Here is a 20,303-nt window from a genome sequence, read left to right as displayed (position 1 = left end):
ATGGACCCAAGAAGTTTTTCTGTAGCTTGGCATCTGCAAACTGCACCACTGGGAGCACTCCTGGTGGGCTTTCTGGAGGAGGAAGATTTGCCTGTCACTAACTGCTGTGTGTTCCTGGGGCTTGGAGGACAGCCTGGGTCAGTAGGTTACATTCCTACATGTGATCTAGTTTATCAGTGTTCTTATCTCCTCTCCCAACTCCTTCCTCCACCTAAAGACTTCTCTGGATCTACAGATACCAGGCCCCAACACCCGGGGCTACAGGGATTTAGCTCACGGCAGAATCACGAAGGAGTGGCACCTTCCCCAGCCAACCCATGTTTTTCTCTGAGCCGTCAGGATCTGGGCGCCGCCTCCAGGAAGCCTCTCAGACTAACCTGGCCCTAAGCACTGCCCGGCCCTGCTCCCCCAGCTTCCTGCAGCCCTGGGTGACTCAGACTGGTGTGGGCTCTCGCACAGCTGCAGCAAGTTGGCTGCATCTGCTAGAACGGTCCTTCGAAGTTCAACGTGTAGCCCGCGTGGCCCTCCCAGAGCTGGGGGCAGGGACAGCTCTATCACACCCAAGCCTGAGGCCTGCCCTCTGGTGAGCAAGCCCGTGGTCAGCTTCCCCACTGCAAGAACCACAGACCTATGACACACAGCTCACTCAGTCTTTTTCTAGAAAAACTGAATTCTTGGTTCAAGTAACAACTCTACTGAAAAGCTCTCAGTTTCTGCTCACGGGGAAGCCCCGAGCGATATGCCTGCCAAGCACCCATATGGGCTTGAACTACCCTCCCTATGTGTCCTGCGGAACTGCCTTCCGACTGCAAGCATGGGGACAGGCATTATCATCCCCATTTTACAGATGGCCAAACTGAGGCCGGGTAAGGTGAAGCGACTCAGCCAGGTTCAGACCGCCAGAAAATGGCAGAGGCTGGCCTGCCTGACTCCAAAGCCAAATAACATTTAAAAGAACCTGACGCGCTGCTCTTCTCACAGCTGCCAGAACCCCACATTCAGCTCTTCAAACCATTTACCGATGGTGTGTTTCCTTTCTCCTTTTAACTTTCTCTCACCTACATTGATACTCGTATTCTTAATCTCACAGGGATACTTCTGTGTGGGACTCTCTCAGGCAAAAGGGCTCCCGGTCTCCTCAGTGTTGAGGATGTGGCCTAAGGAGACTCCACATGGTGACTCAGGAGCTCTGGATGGGGATTTCCAAGTCCGTTCTAAAACGGGGCTCACCCCTTTAAGATGTTTTGTTAATGCTTCTCGCAGAGACTTCTAGAAGGACCCACAGCCTGCCTTCTTTCTGCAGGTTATAAATCATCTTACCAGACCCGGACTGCTTAGAATCAGCATTGCACAATGGTTTCCTCACCCCATCACTGGTGTTTACAGATGAGGAAACCCAGGCCCCCAAAGGTCAAGTGCCTTGTTGGCGGTGTGGCTCCCACATGAGTTCCTCAGGACAGCGGTGGCGCTGAGTGCCGGGATGGCCTCCAGTTTGCACCAATGGGGACTTGCAGGCCAACACCTGGGAGGTTTCCTTTGGGGGCAGCAGCCTCTGTCTTAGGCTCAGAGCAGAACCACCCCTGGCTCACCCCGCAGCTGCTGTTCCCCTTTGCCATAGCGCCCCTCCCTAGGCCACTGCTCCTCAGAGTCTGCCTTCCTCCACATTTGACAGTGACCCTGAGGTGTTCCCAAAGGCTCAGAAGCCCGGGGAGCATGCACATCGTAGCCATAAAAAAACCCCACCCTTTGATCCGGGCCTCCCTGTTGGGAGGGGAGTGTAGTCCAGGCCTTGCACCTTCACTCAGGCTCGGAGACACAGATCCCCAGCCTGTGGCCCCCAGGCTGCGCCTCCCACAATGTCTTTTGGCTCTGCATTCTGACTCTCTCACCCACACAGCCCAGTCACAGACACACACAAACGTAGGCTATCAGGCAGTGCAGGGAGGAGGCCAGCAGAACCCAGTGCCCACCCTGGTGTTAAAGGGGGCGGCACCCCATTTTTATTTGCTTCTCTTTTGCACATATTTGCATGGGCTGCTTTGGAAGGTCTCCATTTTCCCAATGAACACAGAAAAGTAACGGATTTGTGGGCCCAGGGAGCACAAAGGCCTCAGTGAGGTTCCCAAATGCCTTGGGTGGGTCTCAGGGTTTGGGTCCTGAGCGCAGGGGAGTAGAGAGAGGGCAGAGCACTGAGTTGAGTGGGGGGAGGGCAGCGTAGAGGCAGTAGGGGGGAAGCAGCAGCTGTGGGGAGGGGGCCTAGAAGACCTCATGGGCCTTGGCTGCCTTCCTGTGGCGGGGACCCCCGCTCTGTGCACCCTTCCACTTGCAGGCGCTGCTTGGCCAGGCTGGGGATAGCGGGTGTGAGTTTTCCAAAAGTCCAGGTGCGTGGTGAGGCCTACTCCCAGGGGCCAGATATGGTAGATAGTGGAGAAACAAGAGGACGGGCACTGAGAGAGGGGAAATATATAAGAGATACTGAGGCAGGACCAGAGGAAAAGGGTACCCAGGAGAGTATGGCCCCAGGACGGAGGGTGTTAGGGAAGGTGGGTCCTGCCTTTTAGGTGAAACAGACCTTGGTGGCCTGCCACGATCTGCCCTTCCACCCTGCACATCAGATGTATTCCCCACGGAACCCGAGACAAGGTTCTAGGTGAGCCAGAGTTCTGGGCTGACTCTGCAACCCTGGCTGGGTGACCTTGAGCTAGCCTCTGTTCCTCTCTGGGCTTTAGTTTTCCTCTTCAGTAAGTCATCCATGAGCAGATGATTTCCAGGGACCCACCCAGGTCTGATATTCTCTTCCACCCTGGCCCAGCCTCTCCTGGTTCCCTGTGGCTCAGGAAATGTCTACCTCTAGGACCAAGTTCAAATTCGAGTGTTCAGGATCCTTCTGGATCTGGTACCATATCATCTAATCAGCCTCCTCTTGATCTGATCTGGGACCATCTCATCTAATCAGCCTCCTCTTTCCCTGTTTTTCAGCACACCAGCAGGCCCAGTTCCTCCCTGCCCCTTGGATGCTTGCTCCAGCCTCCCGTCCTTTCCCCACGAAGTGCCCCCTCCTGGAACATCCGGTCCTCCCATAGGCCGGCTTCATGGACACACATTCTGTCCAGGGCAAGACCCTGCACTTAGAAGGGCCCTGTGCTTGGTTGCTTGAATGCTCTGTCAATGCCATCCTGAGATTTAAAAATTTAAGCAAGGAGCCCTGAATTTTCGTTCTACACCGAGTTTCCCAGATCATGCACCCGGCCCTGCCCTCCTGTGCCCTCACCGGCCCCTCCTCCGTCCCACCTCTCTTGGGAGCCCTCTCTGACCCTGGAGAAGGTCTGGCCTCCGATGGTGGGAACTGCTGGCTCCTGAGGAAGCCGAGGAGACCCTTGGCACCTCAAGGGCCCAGGCCTTATGTCACCTGGGAAAGTGGCTCAGGAACTGGCAGGGAGCATAGAGACCAGAAAGAGGCAGAGCCCCTGGCTCTGTTTTAGAAGGAAACCTGGCTTCTATTTCAGAAGGCCCTAATCTGATGGGGAAGCCCAAGCCTCTGGCTCAGGAAGACCTTAATCTCACCAGGGAGCTGGTTGTCAGGGCAGAGTGGGGGTGGGGCAAGCCCACATTTTGAATCTCACTTTTTCGACGCTTGCTGGGAACAAGAGAGGAGGATATGTGGGGTGCTTCGGGGGGTAGAGGGGTGCCCATCTTCTCCTCTGGTCAAAGGCCCCCCAGGCCCCCAGGCTCCACCCTGCAGAGCTCCCTCTGCAGGCATCTCTCCTTGCATCTCCAAAGAGAAGCCTGTACCTACACTGAGGGGCCTGGGCCTGTGCCTTTCCCGTCTGCAGTCTCACTGAATGGGGTGCGCAGGACCCTCTGGCTGAAGGGGCCTAGACCGCAGTCCTCCCCGCTCCCTCTCCCTGGCCTAAGGACCTGGGGTCTGACCTCCCCAGGGTCTTAACAGTCAAGCCCCACCCCCACCCTGGAGCCCCAAGCAGGGCCAGGAGGAGCCTGATTGTCATGTATGTGGAGGTGGGGCCTGCCAGGCCCTGCAGGTGGGCCCTGCAGTCCTAGGCCCCAGAGACTGGAGGAGGGGAGGTGGCATGAGTGGGCTCTGGCCTCTCCTCCCAGCACCTTCTTCAATCACAGCCTTGCCCACATCAGGTAGCTGCCTGCCTCTGGGCCTCTGCTCGTGGAACACCTTCCCGCCTTTCTTTGCTTGGCAACTCCATTCATCCTTGAACATCTGACTCTCGAGTGTCTTTCCCCAGGAAACCGCAGGATCCCTGACCCACAGGATCCCCTGGTCTTTCCCATGCTGTTCTCTCAGAAAGTACTTGCCTCTAGCTTGATCTGCTGGAGGGGGCGGGTGGCTTCCTGGGGACGGGGCTGTGGCCTTCGGCAGGTCTGCAGCTGAAGTCACGCTCATGAATGTGGCAGGGCAGCCAGCCTGGGGCAGAAGGTGAGGGGCAAGTGGGAGCTTGGGACAAAGTGGGATTTCTTCCCTTCCAACATGGGCATTGCAACTTCTGGACGAATGTACCTGCGGAGTAGGCATTCACAGGTGACGAAGGTGGGGCTTGTCTAGGTAAGTGGCCTGCTTGAGTGACACGGTGAGAAGGTCGGCCTGCGTGGGCTGGATTTGGACCCAGTGGTGTTTGGACCTCAGCTGTCTGGCCCAGATATGTCCTGTACCAAGGCAGGGGGCTGAACTAATTGACCTCTCAAGGGCCTTGGGGTCACGATTTGAGTATCCAAGGGACCACAGGCTGAGGCTCCAACCGACTCGCAGCACCCCACCCTGAGCCTGCCGCCCCCTGACCCGCCCCCTGGCAAGACAAAAGACAAATGTCTTCCCTCCCACCAGCCCAACTAGCTCCCAGTTCAGCTGCACAAACGGCCCAAACGTCTCTCTGGAACCCAAACAGGAAGCTGAGGAGAAGAGGGCCAACGGCCGGGGATCTCTGAGGCTCCTCCAGGAAACATGTGGGGAGGAGGGAGGGGCAGAGACAGGCCGGCTCACCCCACAGCCTGGCGCTGGAGCCCCCCACAGGCCCTGAGCACCCCCCAATCCACCTGCCTCAGTATCCTCTTATGGGAGACACTGTGCAGAGGGTCTTTTGCACCTCTCACTTTTTTCCTTTTTTAATAGACTTTATTTTTTATTATTTCTTAAATATTTTATTTTATGTTTATTTATTTATTTATTTATTTTTAAAGATTTTATTTATTTATTTGACAGAGAGAGACACAGCGAGGGAGGGAACACAAACGGGGAGTGGGAGAGGGAGAAGCAGACTCCCCGCCGAGCAGGGAGCCCGATGCGGGACTCGATCCAGGGACTCCAGGATCATGACCTGAGCCGAAGGCAGTCGCTTAACCAACTGAGCCACCCAGGCGCCCTTAAATATTTTATTTATTTATTTGTCAGAGAGAGAGAGAGACAGAGCACAAGCAGGGGGAGCAGCAGAGGGAGAGGGAGAAGCAGACTCCCCACTGAGCAAGGAGCCCACCGTGGGACTCGATCCCAGGACCCTGGGATCATGACCTGAGCTGAAGGCAGACGCTTACCCGACTGAGCCACCCAGGCATCCCTAGATTTTATTTTTTAGAGCAGTTTTAGGTTCACAGCAAAACTGAGTAGAAAGTACAGAGATTTCCCATCTACCCCTGCCTCCCCCACTATCAGTATCCCCCACCAGAGTGGTACATTTGTTACAAGGCACGAACGTACACTGACACGTTGTTATCACCCGGAGTCCACAGTTCACATGAGTGCTCATTCTTGGTGTTGTACATTCATCTGTTTGGACGAATGACATGTATCCGCTACAATAGTATGATACAGAGTAGTTTTGCTGCCCCCCCCAATCCTCTGTGCTCTGCCTATTCATCCTTCTGTCTTCCTTATACCCCGGCAACCACTGATTTTTTTACTGTTGCCATAGTTTTGCCTTTTCCAGAATGTCATATAGTTGGAATTAAATGGTATGTGGGCTTTTCAGATGGGCTTCTGTCACTTAGTAATATGCATTTAAGGTTCCTCCATGCCTTTTATGGCTTCATAGATCTTCTTTTAAGGGCTAAATATGTCACTGTCTAGATGTACCACAGTTTATTTATCCATTCACCTACTGAAGGACATCTCGGTTGCTTCCAAGTTGCGGCAAGCTGCTATAAACATCCATGTGCAGGTTTTTGTGTGGACATAAGTTTTCAACTCATTTGGGTGAATACCAAGGAATGCAACTGCTAGATCATAAACAGTGTGTTTGTTTAGTTTGGTAAAAAGCGGCCAAACTGCGTTCCAAAGTGGCTGTACCATTTTGCATTCCCACCAGCAATGAATGAGAGTTATTGTTTCTCTATATCCTCGCCAGCATTTGGTGTTGTCAGTATTTTGGATTTTCGCCCTTCGAACAGGTGTGCAGTGGTGTCTTGTTGTTTTAATCCACAATTCCCTAATGACATATGATACTGAGATGGGTCACTTTAAAGATGGGTTTTTCTTTAAATAAACCTGAGCTCATACTAAATTCATTTTTTTATCAGCTCATCCTAAAGGGTCGAGCACCCAGGACTGGAGACAGGCCTGAATCTCAGGCTCTGTTATGTCACTAGCTTGCCATCGGCCTTGGAAGGTCACTTACCAACCTGGACCTCGGTTTCTCAGGCTATGAAACGGAGCTCACAGCACTCTTCCCACTTGAGGGAGGTATGGGGGTCTCTGTCCGCTAGGATGTGGGTAATGGCTTGGCATGGTGGTCAGTGGTGAGGGAAGCCAGGTACTGAGCCAGCTGTGAGTGCAAACTAGGGAGGCCTGGCTGCAGCAGGGCCCCAGAAGGCTCCCAGTGAGAACACGGGAGGGCGGGCCTCGGCACAGAGCACCTGGCCACAGAGCACGCTGCAGACCTCAGTCCTGGCCTGCAGGCTCGCTGCAACTTCGGGGTGGGGTCGGGGTGGGGGAACTAGGACCAGAGGTTCAGAAAGCAGGACGGGCAGCGGTGGGTCATGCAAATTGCAGGCAAAGCTCAGGCAAACAGACAGAGGTCCTGGTTCTTGTCCCCACAGAAAAGGAGCCTACGCTCCGCAAGCTTTAGCTCAAACAATGGGAGAGAGGACTCCAAAGCCTCAAGCGCTGGCCTGGGCCCCTCAAAGTCCTCCTGAGCCAGTTGGGAGTGGGGAGGGAGAATCACGAAGCAGAGCCCCCTCCCCCTCCTCTTTCTGGGTCCATGGCCCTTCAGCCTCTTGCTCCCAGCCAGGCCCTGCCCTCAACAGCAAGACCCCATACAACTCTACCCCCTCTCCCAACTTCAGTTACATATTTTTTTTTTACACTACAGAAAAAGAGCAGAATGGCTCATATCCTAAGTGCTCATAAAGCATCTGCTCAATTAAAAAACTAATTAAAAAAACGAATAATATATGCACATGGTAGGAAAGTCCAACAAAAGAGAAACATTTAAAATAAAACATGCCCTCCTTTCATCCTTTCCCCAGCCTCTGACAGCAACTGGGTAACAGAAGAAAATGTTATGTCCACACTAGCACATATAAGCATGTGTGTCCGTTAAAGAGAATGTACGGGAAAGAAGGTTGAGCTGTCAACACAGATCTTCACTTGCTCTTTTAACTTAACTTCACAGCTCAACATCTCTGATCAGCACTCGCAGACCAGGCATATCCTTGGGCCATGTGGAACTTACCACCCCACAAATGAGCTGGGGGTGGGGGTGGGGGGAAGTCCCCTGTGAATAGGCCTCTATGCAGTGTCCAGTCTCTTGTTAGCGCATTTGGAATGTTCACTCACCTCTTTCCTAATCACCCCTGGGCCAGAACCTCTGTGGCCCATCTCAGAACCCAGAAATCAGAGTTGCAATGAATCCAGTGGAGGCAGAGAAGCTCCTGGCCCTGGGCAAGGCATGTGGTTTCTCTGAACCTCAATTTTTGTCTCTCTAACATGGGGTGACCCTCTCTTAACGTGGAGGTGGAGATTTTTAAAAGGTGGTATGGCCTGAAGAATGGGCTTGGTATAGGCCCTTCCGGAATATGGGTGCTATTTGATGAGACAAAACTTCCCCTAGGACCTCCCGGGGACAGGAGAATAATAGATGAGGAAACAGAGGCACAGAGGGATTGAGGAACTTGCCCCAGGTCACACAGCTGGTAAGAGGGAAAACTGGGATGGGGAGAGTCCATCTGGCTCCGGAGGCTCTGTTTGGGAACAGCAGGTGAGCAGCGGTTGCTTCGGGAGGGCATGACCATGTTGGGGTGTCCGGGGCCTGGACAGCCGGAGGAAGCTGCACAGAGAAGCAGCACGAGTTAAATAGAGGCCAAGGGAGACAAAGGGACCTTCTAAACTGGACAAGGTGGGTGAGGTCACCCACCTCCATCCCAGGGCAGGGCGAGGGGTTCTCAAGCACCTCTGCATGCCTCCTCCATGGTACCCCAATGCCAGCCCAGTGCCAGGGGTCTCTCCGTGAGCTTCGACTTGCTAAAAGGAGTGACCACGGGAAGGCTTGCAGGGACGGTGGTCAAGGAGGGCTGAGAGGAGGCCCTGGCATGATTTAGTGTCATTGTGTGCCAGGTGTGGTATATTTTATGCGTTTAATTCTTGTACAACCAGATAATTTTACTGCTGGGCCATGGACAATCCTGCCCCCTCAAGGGTGGGTGACTGCATGGGCTCAGCACGCTAGGGGAGCAGACGGAAGCAGGGGAGGTGATCCTGGGTTCTCCAGGGCCAGGGTGAGCGAGCAGGAGGTTTCCTCTGTGGGTCGGGGGCTGGGGGGGTGACCACGGGGCCAGCCCTACGTAGGCCACCTCTCCCTCTCGCCTGGGCTCCCCCTTCTTTCCTGCTGCCCTGCCCTGTCTTTCACTTTGGCCAGTATCATCTCTGTCTCCTGAGTCATCTTTGCTTTCTAGCTTTCTGGTTTTTACTCACCTGGCCCCCTGGTGTGGGTTTCTACCTTAGTGAAGAGAATTTTCTCTCTCCCCTCCCTCCTGTGCATTCACAAGGACACACAGCCTGCTTGCTGACAACTTCTCCAAAGGGTTCTCAGGGAAGGACCCCAAAGTCAAGAGGACCCTGAACCTCCTAGGCCACTGGAAGCCCACAGGGTGAGCCTTGGCTGTAGGGTCTCTGAGTCAGAGGCTGGCTTTCCTGGAGCTGACCAGCCCACCCAGGTTACAAGATACTTCCTTCAACCATGTGCTCTCCTGCCACAAGTCTGGCTGGGTTGATCTTGGAGCAAAAGGCCCTAGGGCTGCCGTGAGGGTGACATGGTCATACCAAGGGTACCTTAAGGGTCCGGGTTTGGCAGAGAGCGTGCCGCAAAACTGTGGCCATTATTATTAAAGCGAACAACTGGAGAACGAGGGGCGATTGTACACGGCTGGATGTCAGCTTGTGTGTCCAGAGGCTCCTCAGGAGCTCAGAGCAGGAAGAGGGGACCATGGCCGGGAGCGGGCAGGGGAGGCTTCCTGGAAGACGGAGGCTTGGTTCGGTGCAGAAGGGCTGAGCTGCTGGGAGCCAGCTGGAAGGCAGGCGGCTGGCCTGGGATGAGGTGTCGGGGGCAGGGAGAGATGCACCTTCGGGGGTCCCTGAGAGACAGAGAGGCAGAGACAGCTGGCTCGGCGGCCATCCCAAGAGTGTGAGCACGGACGTGAGTGGTGAGTCCGCTCGTGAGTCTGCACTGGCTCACTGCAGGGCCAGGGGCTCCAGTGCCGGGGAGAGGCCTCTGGGACACAGGGAGCGTCCAAAGGCTTTAAAGAGAAAGCAACTCTGGGGGTGAGGAAGGCAGCATGCCTAACTTGTGGGGGACGCATGGCCTGTGGCAGACCCAGGAGAAGCCCAGGTAGACCCCAATGGGCTCTCCTCTCTGTCTCGCCCCTTGGGCTGGGATCAAGCGCGTCGGATGTTCACTTCTGGAGAGTTCTTTGACCCCTGGCCTAGGCTCCTCGGCCTCCATTATCACCCCCTCCCAGGCCAGCACACAGGGCTAAGGCAGCAGGAATGGAGGACCGGAAGAGCCGCTCTGTCCAGGGCCTGTTTGTGGCAGGCAAGGGAAAGGCCCAGAATGGTGTTTACATTTTCCCTCCTTTCCTTCTGGTGGCCTGGCCGGCCGGCGGTTACACCACTGCGGTTTGTTGGCCCCAGGGAGTGCCTCCATTACATAACGCCTCACACAACCGCCCCTAAAACACACACGCACATTGGCACGGGATCAGGCACACACACACACTCACCCACACGCTCTCGAAGAGATACACCTGCACAGTCTCACACCCTCAGTTGGCAAGACTGTTGTCTCAGGGCCCCTTCTGCCGCCCCCACCAGGAGTCCCCCCGGGGGGGCCTCCCCCCATCCCCGGTTTCAGGGGGAGAGTTTTCCCGCCTCCGGGCCCTCAAGCTCCAGTGGGACTGACCCCGGCCTGCTCTGGGGCTCCCAGGGGGCAGCCTTAGGCTTTGGCACCAGCCCGGCAGGTGGACAACCCCAGGCTGCCCTCTAAGAGCTGGGGGTGTGGGGAGGTGGGCTGGGCCCCAGGGGGGTTTGAGAACAGGGCAAGGAGACAGAGAAAGCCCAGACCCCAGGGGGCAGCCTCTGCCATGCAGACTCCAGAAATTCCGAACAGGCATACAGGGAGCCAACGGGTGGAAATGGCCTCCGAGGCACAGTGGGATGGCAGGTACGTGTGGAGGGCTGCTAGGAGGGCAGGTCAATGCACCTTTCCCTCCACAGCAACACGTGAGCTGCCCCGCAACTCAGTTGCGCTGCCCTTCGGGGTTCATCTGATGGAAATCCTCACGCGAGGGTCTGAACAGAAGGATGCGTGTGCTGCCCTTGTCCACAGAACTGCACTGGTGGGAACCTTGGCGGCCATGGCAAGGGCCCTCATGCTGTGGAGTACCGTGTCAGCACGGAGAGAAGGTGCTGGTACCCTGAGTGTGGACAGCGGGCCGGCATGCCCTGGTTCTGTGAGTGGACGCGGTACACGAGCGTGTGTGTATAGCCTCAGTCAAATCTCGGGGGTTCCTCACACAAACACCATACAGAGCAGTCAGCTTTGCTGGGTGGGACTGAGGAGGAAGGTGAGGAGGGACACTTCCGGATGCCAGAACCTGATGTCCCCCTTCTGAAGGGCTGGGGCACCCGTGGCGGAGGGGTGGGAGCGGAGTCATGGCCCCACCATTCACGAGCTGGCAGACCTGGAGCGAGTTCTTCATTTCCCCGAGCTGCATTCTTCTCATCTGTCAAGTGGGAGAGAACAGCACCCCTCTCACAGGGGGCTCAGCCTGCGCCGCAGTCACCGAGGCCTTTCTAGGAGCCAGGCTGGAACGTGCAGGGAGGCAACTTCCAGGCTGGAGAGTCCACAGAGCCCTCACCAGCTGGTATAGGATAATGTGCTCTGTGCTCCTGCAAAGGCCTTGGCGGGGCCCTGGGGAGCTGGGCGGGATGGCGGAGGGGCCAGATCCGAGGCTGAGGTCCAGCGGAGGCAGACGAAGCAGGGGGACGTCGCGGCATGTTCCAGGCAGGGGCACGGGGAGAGCAGAGGTCCGTAAGGAATCATCAGCCACCAGCACTCCAGGGCAGATGAGGGGCAGCCGGGGCAAGGCAGAGCCTCATCGAGCATGTTTGGAAGCGTGGCCTTGAGCTGGGGGTGAGGGCACCCTGCGGGGACTTAGGGCAGGAGGGGCACGATTGCCTAAGCGTTTTATTTTAAAATATTTATTTGAGAGAGAGAGAGAGAGAGAGAGAGAGAGGAGCAGAGGGAGAGAGAATCTCAAGCAGACTCTGTTGAGCACGGAGCCCCATGCGGGGCGCAATCCCAAGACCCTGAGATCGCGACCCGAGCCGAAACCAGGAGTCAGATGCTTAACCGACTGTGCCACCCAGGCGCCGCTGCCTAAGTGTTTTCAAAGCTGGCTCGGAATGATGAATGGTGGCCAGGAGGAGGAGCAGCTGGGGGCTCCCGCTTCCTCGCCGGGTCTGGGGAGAGGAAGAGCCTGAGCTGCCGAGGCAGTGAAGACAAGAGAGAGGGGGCAGTGTCTGGGCATGGTGAGAGAGCAGAGTCATGAGCTTCAGGCAGCCTATGAGGGAAGGGGTGGAGGGAACTGGAGAGAGACCCCCGGAGGATACGAGGTTCTGGCATCAGTGACTTGGATGGATGTGGTATCACAGCTGTGGAGGCAGGGACCACGGGAGGGGTCCGTGCCCCTGGGGTGTCTGAGAGGAGGCAGGTCCCAGGCTGCTAGACAGGGCTGTGAGGTGCCACCATGCGGTGAGTGGTCCCTTGGTTTCTCCCCCACTGGCACTGGTAGTCTACTGGACAGAGGGGTGGTTTGGGAATATTTCGGACTCTCTTGGCTGAGGGAGGGAGGGAGAGCCATCAAGGGCATCATGGGTATGTCCCGGGACTGGCTTTGGAAAAGGACAACCCTTCAAGGGTCAGATGCTAGAGGCTTCCTTCCGTAATGCTATTTGCATTTTATAGAACACTCTAGAATAGTGGTGCTGTTCAGTGCCTGTGGCTGTCGGGCACTTGACATGTGGCTAGGCAACTGAGGAAGTGAGTTTTAAATTTTGATTAACAGAAATTAAATTTAAGTAGTCACATGTGGCTAGTGCCTGCCATTTTGGACAGGGCAGATCTATCTAGGATTTCTAAAGAAAGGCAATTGCCGTATCTTCAGGCTCGTGTGGTTGGGGGAGTTTTGGTAGAGGCAGACAAGGGGGCCTTCCTGACCCCCTCAGATTTGGTGCCTGTTGTTTAAGTGTGAAAAAACCCCGAGAGATTCAATAACAAATTGTTACATTTATGTATGTATATATACAGTATGTATGTCTTCGTCCCTGTATTTAGAAGTCTAGTTGACGCACAATGCTACATTAGTTTCAGGTGTACAACATAGAGATCTCTGTATGTTATACTCTGTTCACAAGTGTAGCTACCGTATGTCACCACAAGACACTGTTACAGTACCGTTGACTATAGTCCCTTTTATACCGTGACTTATTCATTCCATAACTGGAAGCCTGGACCTCCCACTTCCCTTCACCCATTTTGCCCGCTCCCCCACGCCCCTCTCCTATGTCGCACTTTTGCTGAGCCAGGTTCTCTTCTCACTACATGAGTTGACTCATTTAAGCTTCATGAGAGCCCTAGGGAATAGGCCCGATATTTTGTAGATGAGGACATCAAGGCACAGAGAGCCTTAGCAGCTGGTCCGTGGTCTCAGGCAGCCCGGGTTGCTGACCACTCTGCTCATCTGCACAGTTTCATCGGGGGGACCCTGAACCAGGCCTGCTCCTAGACACTTCACACGTGGCATCACACTTGACCCTCGCGGGGGCTTTGCACCGTAGAACTGTACCATCATCCCCATTTCACGATGAGGAGACCGAGGCTCAGAGGTCTGCTCAGGATTACGCAGGGAGGGAGTGGCCGTGGGATGAGGTTTGAATGGAGGTCTATGGGAGCCTCTGCTTGTAGCCCTGAGTGACACAGTGGTGGGGACACCGGCCTGGAGTCCTCCCTTGCCCCAGTCCCTGCGGCCGCTCTGGGCTCACAGGGTTGTGCTTTGTAAGCTCCTGGCCAGGGCCACCCCGTGGACCCTCCAGGCCCTCCCTGAGAGGCTGGAGGGACAGAACATCCCGAAACCAGCTGCTCCCAGCCTCTCAGCCCAGAGGGATTTAGGTCTGCTTTGGTGAGAGTTGGTATTTCCATTTTTACCAACAGCCCTACGGGTACAGATCATACCTAGGGAGGACATTGTCCTGGGTGGTCTCTTTTTCCAGGGCTCTTGTAGAAAGCCAGAAATTGGAAAGTCTCTAGAGGGGTCCCCTCCACCCTCTCTAAGCCTTAGTTTTCTCATCTGTGGAATGAAAGGGATACACTAGGTCATGAGTTTTAAACCCTTTTAGCATTACAATTGTTTTTATAAGGAATACTTTTTTTCCTCAGTCTACTCTCCATACAACTGAAATTCTTTATTTTTTTTTTTACGATTTTATTTATCTATGAGAGAGAGAGAGCATGAGCGGGGGGTGGGGGGAGGAGCAGAGGGAGAGGGAGAAGCCAACTCCCCTCTGAGCAGAGAGCCTGAAGTGGGGCTCGATCCGGCGACTCCGGGATCACGACTTGAGCAGAAGGCAGACACTTAACCAATTGAGCCACCCGGGCGCCTGAAATGCTTTAAAAATGTGGTTGGGGCGCCCGGCTGGCTCAGTTGGTAGAGCTTGCGGCTCTTGATTTCGGGGTTGTGAGTTTATGCCCCACGTTTGGTGTAGAGAGTATAAATAAATGAACTTTAAAAGATGTAAATGTGGTTCTCTTACTCCCCAGCTTAAAATCCTTCAGTGGTTTCCCCTGCTCTGGGGACAGCACCTGCCCTCATGAAGCTTAGAGTCTAAGCAGGAAGGACAGTAGGTACATAAACAAACAAAGGCATTTAAAAAATGTTAAAGGATGACAAATGCTAGGGAAAACATAAAACCGGATGAGAGGAATGACGCCAGATGGGGGTGTTGTTTTAGAGAGGGTGGTCTGGGCGGCCCCCTGAAAAGGTGACAGCAGGAAACTGAAGGAAAGGGTCATGTGGAAGAGCATGGGGGGAATAGCAAGTGCAAAGGCCCTGAGATAGAGAGCAGGCGCAGCATGATTGAGGACCAGCAAGGGGGCCTGTGTGGTTGGTGCAGGATGAGGGGAAGGTAGAGTCAAGGCCAGAAGGTAAAGGAGGGAGCTGGTGGGGAGGGACAGATAACAGAGGACCTTGTAGGCCTCGTTGAGATTTTAGGTTTTATTCTGAGTGAGGATTTTGAGCTGAAGGGTGACTTGAACTAAGTGAACACAATTAAAGACTGTAAAAATTGAACACAGTTAAAAGCACAGATGAGGCAGGACACAGTCTACCCTGGAAGGGAACCCTGGAAGTCTTCTTGGAAATACAGGTTTATAGACAGTGTGAGAAAGAAAGGCAGGTAGAGAGGCGTCAGAGCAGTAGCCCCAGGCGATTTGAAGGAGCAACAGTTTAGATTCTTTTGAATTCTGCTCCAGCTTTTCCAGTTTCAGGCATATGATGACTCCTCTGAGCTCAGTTTCCTCATCTGTGAAATGGGGATAGTAACAGTACCTCAGTCTTGGGTGGATATGAAGGACTGTCCTTAACATACGTAAAGCTTGAGTATATGATGGAAGCTCCATAAATAGTAACTATTATTAGAATCTTTAAGGCATTCCCACCAGGAGACCTGTGGGCGTGAGCTGGGGAGGAGGGGAAGCAGAAGGTGATGAAGCACAATGGTAATATGGTGGCCTACCCCCTTATTGTAGGGGATTTGTTTCAAGGCCCCCAGGGGATGCCTGAAACCATAAATAGCCCCACACCCTGCATATACTATGCTTTTTCCTATATATGCATATATACCTATGATAAAGTTTCACTTATGAATTAGGCACACTAAGAGATAAACAATAACTAATAATAAAATAGAACAATTATAACACTATCCTGTAATGAAAATTGCATGAATGTGGTCTCTCAAGATATCTTCCTGTACTGCACTCAGCCTTGTTGTGATGTGAGATGATAAAACGCCCCTGTGATGAGATGAACTGAGGTGAACGATGTAGGCATTGTGAAGTAGCGTTAGGATAATATGAGAAAACAAGAGTGTAGAAATCACTGAACCAAAAATACGATGTTCTGGGGCGCCTGGGTGGCTCAATTGGTTAAGCGACTGCCTTCAGCTCAGGTCATGATCCTGGAGTCCCGGGATCGAGTCCCACATCGGGCTCCCTGCTCAGCTGGGGGTCTGCTTCTCCGTCTGACCCTCTTCCCTCTCGTGCTCTCTGTCTCTCATTCTCTCTCAAATAAATAAATAAAGTCTTAAAAAAAAAAAAATACGATGTTCTAACAGAGGAATTGGTGGGAAGCAGAAGGCAGGCGAGATCTTCTGAGGGCTGAGCCCACTGCCCCAGCCCCATCCTGTGCCACCTTGCTCTTTTCTCTACCCCTTGGCACCATATCCTTCTTTCCTTCCCTCTCTGGAACCATGCTCCCTCTAACCACAGGGCTTTTGCACTAGCTCCTTTTACTTGAAAACTCTTTCACTGGCCCTTTATCTTATTGTTACTTACCATTTGCCCTTCCTACATTCGTAAGGGCTCCTGGACCCTAAGTGAGGTTGGTTTCCCTGGTAGAGGCTTTCTCGCTGTCCTTTCCTTTTGTAGCCTGGATTTCAGCTTGTGCGTATACATTTTCTAAAAGGAAAAAATATCATTTACACACAATAAAACTCACCAGTTTAAAATATACAAATATACAAATTCTAGTATGTTCACACGGCTGTGCAACCATCATTATCTATTTCCAGAATATCTCCATCAACCCCAAAAGAGACACATCTATCAGCAGTCATTCCTCATTGGTCCCCTAGCTCCCGGCCACCGCCAGTCTACTTTCTGTCTCTATGGATTTGCCTATTCTGAACATATCATGTAAGTGGAATCATACAACATATGGCCTTTTGTGTCTGGCTTCTTTCACTTAACATTATGTTTTTGTTTTTTAAAGATTTATTTGAGAGAGAGAGAGAGAGAATGAGCAGTGGGGAGGGGCAGAGGGAGAGGGAGAAGCAGATTCCCCGCTGAGCAGGGAGCCTGATGCCAGACTCGATCCCCGGATCCTGGGATCATGACCTGAGCTGAAGGCAGATGCTTAACTGACTGAGCCACCCAGGCACCTTGTTGTTTCTAAGGTGCTTCCATGTGTCAGTACTTCATTCCTTTCTATAACTAAATACTGTTCTAAGGATAGGCCATATTTTGTTGACTTATTCATCTATTGATGGACATTTGGGTTGTTTCCACTTTCTGGCTATTGTGAACAGTGTACAAGTTTTTTATGTGGACATGATGAAGTCTGCAGGAGGTTGAGAGGGGGAAACTAACATTAATAAAACAGTTCTGGGGGCGCTTGGGTGGCTCAGTCGGTAAGTGTCTGTCTTTGGCTCAGGTCATGATCTCAAGGTCCTGGGATCAAGCCCCGCATTGGGCTCCTTGCTCAGTGGGGAGCCTGCTTTTCCCTCTCCTTCTGCCCCCACCCCCTCATATTTGTGCACGCTCTCTCTCTCTAGTAAATAAATATAAATCTTTAAGAAAATAAATAAAAACCTTAAAAAAAACCAGTTCTGAAAACCAATGTGTCACTTTGGAAAATAGTAAGACAGTCCCTCAAAAAGTTAAACATAGAGTTACTATATGATCCAGCAATTCTACTTCTAGGTATATAACCCAAAGAACTGAAAACACGTTCACACGCACAAAAACTTGTACACGGGTGACATAGCAGCATTATTCAACAAGAGCCAAGAAGCTGGAACAACTCAAAATGTCTATCAACTGATGAGTGGATAAACCAAATGTGGTACGAGCCATATAATGGAATATTATCCTGCTCTACAAAGGAATGACAGCTGATGCATGCTCCATCACGAACGAACCTGGAAGATGGGAACACTCCATGAAGGCAGGGGACAACATCGGTCAGCCCGCCTCTGTTACCCCAGTGCAGGCATTTACTAGACAATCAAGAACCATCTGTGGGACGGTTGAAGGGTCCTGGCCAGCAGCCCCAGCGCACCCTCCCTTTGATGTCTGGACTGGATCTCAGGGCAGCGAGGGGACAGACCTGTCACCAGGTATGGCCCTGGGTGACACGAGCCTCCTGCCTGGCTGAGTCTCTGCTTTCTGCTTCACAACGTGCTGTCTTGGGAGTCTGGGCATCCTGTAGGTGCCCAATAAAGTCCTGGCACACTGGCTTGACTGGACCTGAAGCTTCATCACCAGCCGGGCCAGGAAGAGGCGACCAGGTAGCACAGGATCACCTGCCACAGACATCAGTCCAGTGCCCCCCACCCCCGCAGTGTACCCCTCCTATGCTCCCTGGTGCAGGCTGACAAACAGCAGTTTCCCAGTGACCCCACAACCCCTTCTCAAGTGGTGCACGGCTCAGAGACAGCCTTGCAAGCAGCCCCTCACCTGTCACCGTGAGGGTGCTAGGATTTGGTAACGTAAGGCCCTGGACCTGCATTTTGAAGGGTCCCTCTCCCCATAAAACTGGCCCAGGGGAGGGGGTCCCAGGCCATCCCACAGCCCAGCCCAGCCTCTTGCAGAGGGGTCACTGAAAATTCTGTGTCGCACCAAATTTTGCTGGGCTCTGGAGTTTCATTTGAAAATTATTTTAATTAGCTGGAAACTAGGAGTTTAATAAATGGAAAACAGAGAACTTTCCAAGGCCATGGCTGGGAAACACTTGCTTTTTTAAAAATTCCGCCTGGCTTCATAGGCCAGCTAAGCACCCTGACACGAGGGTCCGATTGCCAGAGGAATCCACAAGGAAAACAAAGCTTATTTTTAGAGAAATATTTTAAACTCGGTTTCAGTGAGCTCAGGAGTTTTCTTGTCTGTCTAAAATCCTTAATATCTTTCCTTCTATTTCAGAGCTGCCTCTCACCCCAGAGGGCTCAAGAACTCCTATCTGATGAGAGCTATTTCTGTACGGAGGAAAATAAAGGGGTCCCCTCCCCCTCCACCCAGAGAATGAATTGTTTCTAAATACGTCCCTGCAGTCAGGCTCCGGCCGCCTGTCCTTGGCAGGTGTGCCGGGCAGTAAGGTGGGTCTGGGGTCCCCGCAGGCCTGTCTGCCATCCTCCCACTCAGCCCCGTTCTGCCCACCGCCCTGCAGGAGACAGACCACGGCCTGGCCACCATTTCCGGGTTTTGAAAGCAGTTCTCAACTTGAAAAGAGGCCTGCTAAAAAGGGCTGCTTTTCCTCTGTAGGTGTTGTTAACACCCTCAGCCGCACAAAGACACATCCAGACCCAAACATACAGCAACACCCACAGAACCTTCCTCATGCCCCACAGAGGCGCACGCCTACCCACACAGCAATAGCTACGCTCACCCCCAGCAACAGACACCCCCCCATACCCACCCCCACCCCCCCCGCAACAAACCCACCCAACCCAGACCCCTACTCACACAGAAGCCCTTGCACCCCCCCCCAACAGCAACAAACACACCCACACCCAGACCCACACTCACACCCACACTCTCAGACTCTACGGACACACGTACCCCCCCCCCGCCCCACCCCCCCCCACCCCCCGACACACCCTTAGACACAGCAACACTCAGATGCTTTCCAGGTTTAGCAACATCAGGAGAGCTCGGAGAAGCCCCCTAGGCAGGGGGGCGGGCCCTGGAGGGGCTGTGGGCTTCCTGCTGCTGGGGGGGCGCTCACCCACCTCCTGGGCCGCCTCGGCCCCGCCCCTCCCGCTTTTCCCCCCTTCCTCCGGCTGCGGGCAACTCCAACTGCCCTGGATGGCCACAGGTCTGCACCACCTCCTGTGTGCCCGACAGAAACCAAACGCAATGAAATGGGGTAACAACAACGGAGGGTGGCGCTGGTCCTCTGACGGAAGGGGACCTGGCTGTGGCTCCCTCGGCTGCCCCAAGTCACCAGGCCAAGGACTTGGCTAGAGTCACCTCTCCTTTGCTCTTGTCACCATCGCCAAAACGGGGACAGCAAGTGCCTGGGGATGGTTCCCTCCCAGTTCAAACTCTCTCTAGGGTTTCCTCCTCGAACAAGCCCAGCCTCGGGGTGGGGTGGGAGCGGGTTCTCAGACCCCAAGCAGATTTAATACCCAGCGTCCTCTCGCTGGGCCAGACCTGGGGCCAAGAGCTGTGCCTGTCTGTCCTTCCTTCTCTGGGCCCTCCCAGGCCTGGCCCTTTCATCCAGTCTCCTGAGCCGCTGCGGGGCTCGCAACCCCTGCCCCCCCAGTCTCTTCCGATGGGCGGGTGCTGGGCTTTGGCCTTTTCAATCTTTTTTTGGTGTGTGTGTGTTGTTGTTGTTATTGTTTTTCCCTTTTATATACTCAGCAGTAGATTCAGACAGAGTGAGGGGCGGCAAATATGTCCATGTACTCATCCCCCCTCTGAAATAATCTAGAAGGTGGCACATACTAATTGGGCTGCTTAAAAAAAAATATTTTTGTTTTCACACAGCCAGCGGCAATGCCACTGTTAAAACATTCTTTTTTTTTTTTTTTTAAGAATTTATTTATTTATTTGAGAGAGAGAGACTGAGACAGAGGTCATGAGCAAGGGGGAAGGGTAGAGGGAGAAGCAGACTCCCCGCTGAGCAGGGAGCCCAACGCGGGGCTGGATGACACTGGGATCGTGACCTGAGCCAAAGGCAGACGCTTAACCGACTGAGCCACCCAGGCGCCCCCACTATTAAGACGTTCTCAGGAC

The sequence above is a fragment of the Mirounga leonina genome, unplaced genomic scaffold, assembly GCF_011800145.1.
Source record: "Mirounga leonina isolate KUSES-001 unplaced genomic scaffold, KU_Mleo_1.0 Mir_125, whole genome shotgun sequence".
NCBI lineage: Eukaryota > Metazoa > Chordata > Mammalia > Carnivora > Phocidae > Mirounga > Mirounga leonina.
This window is presented reverse-complemented; position numbering follows the sequence as displayed.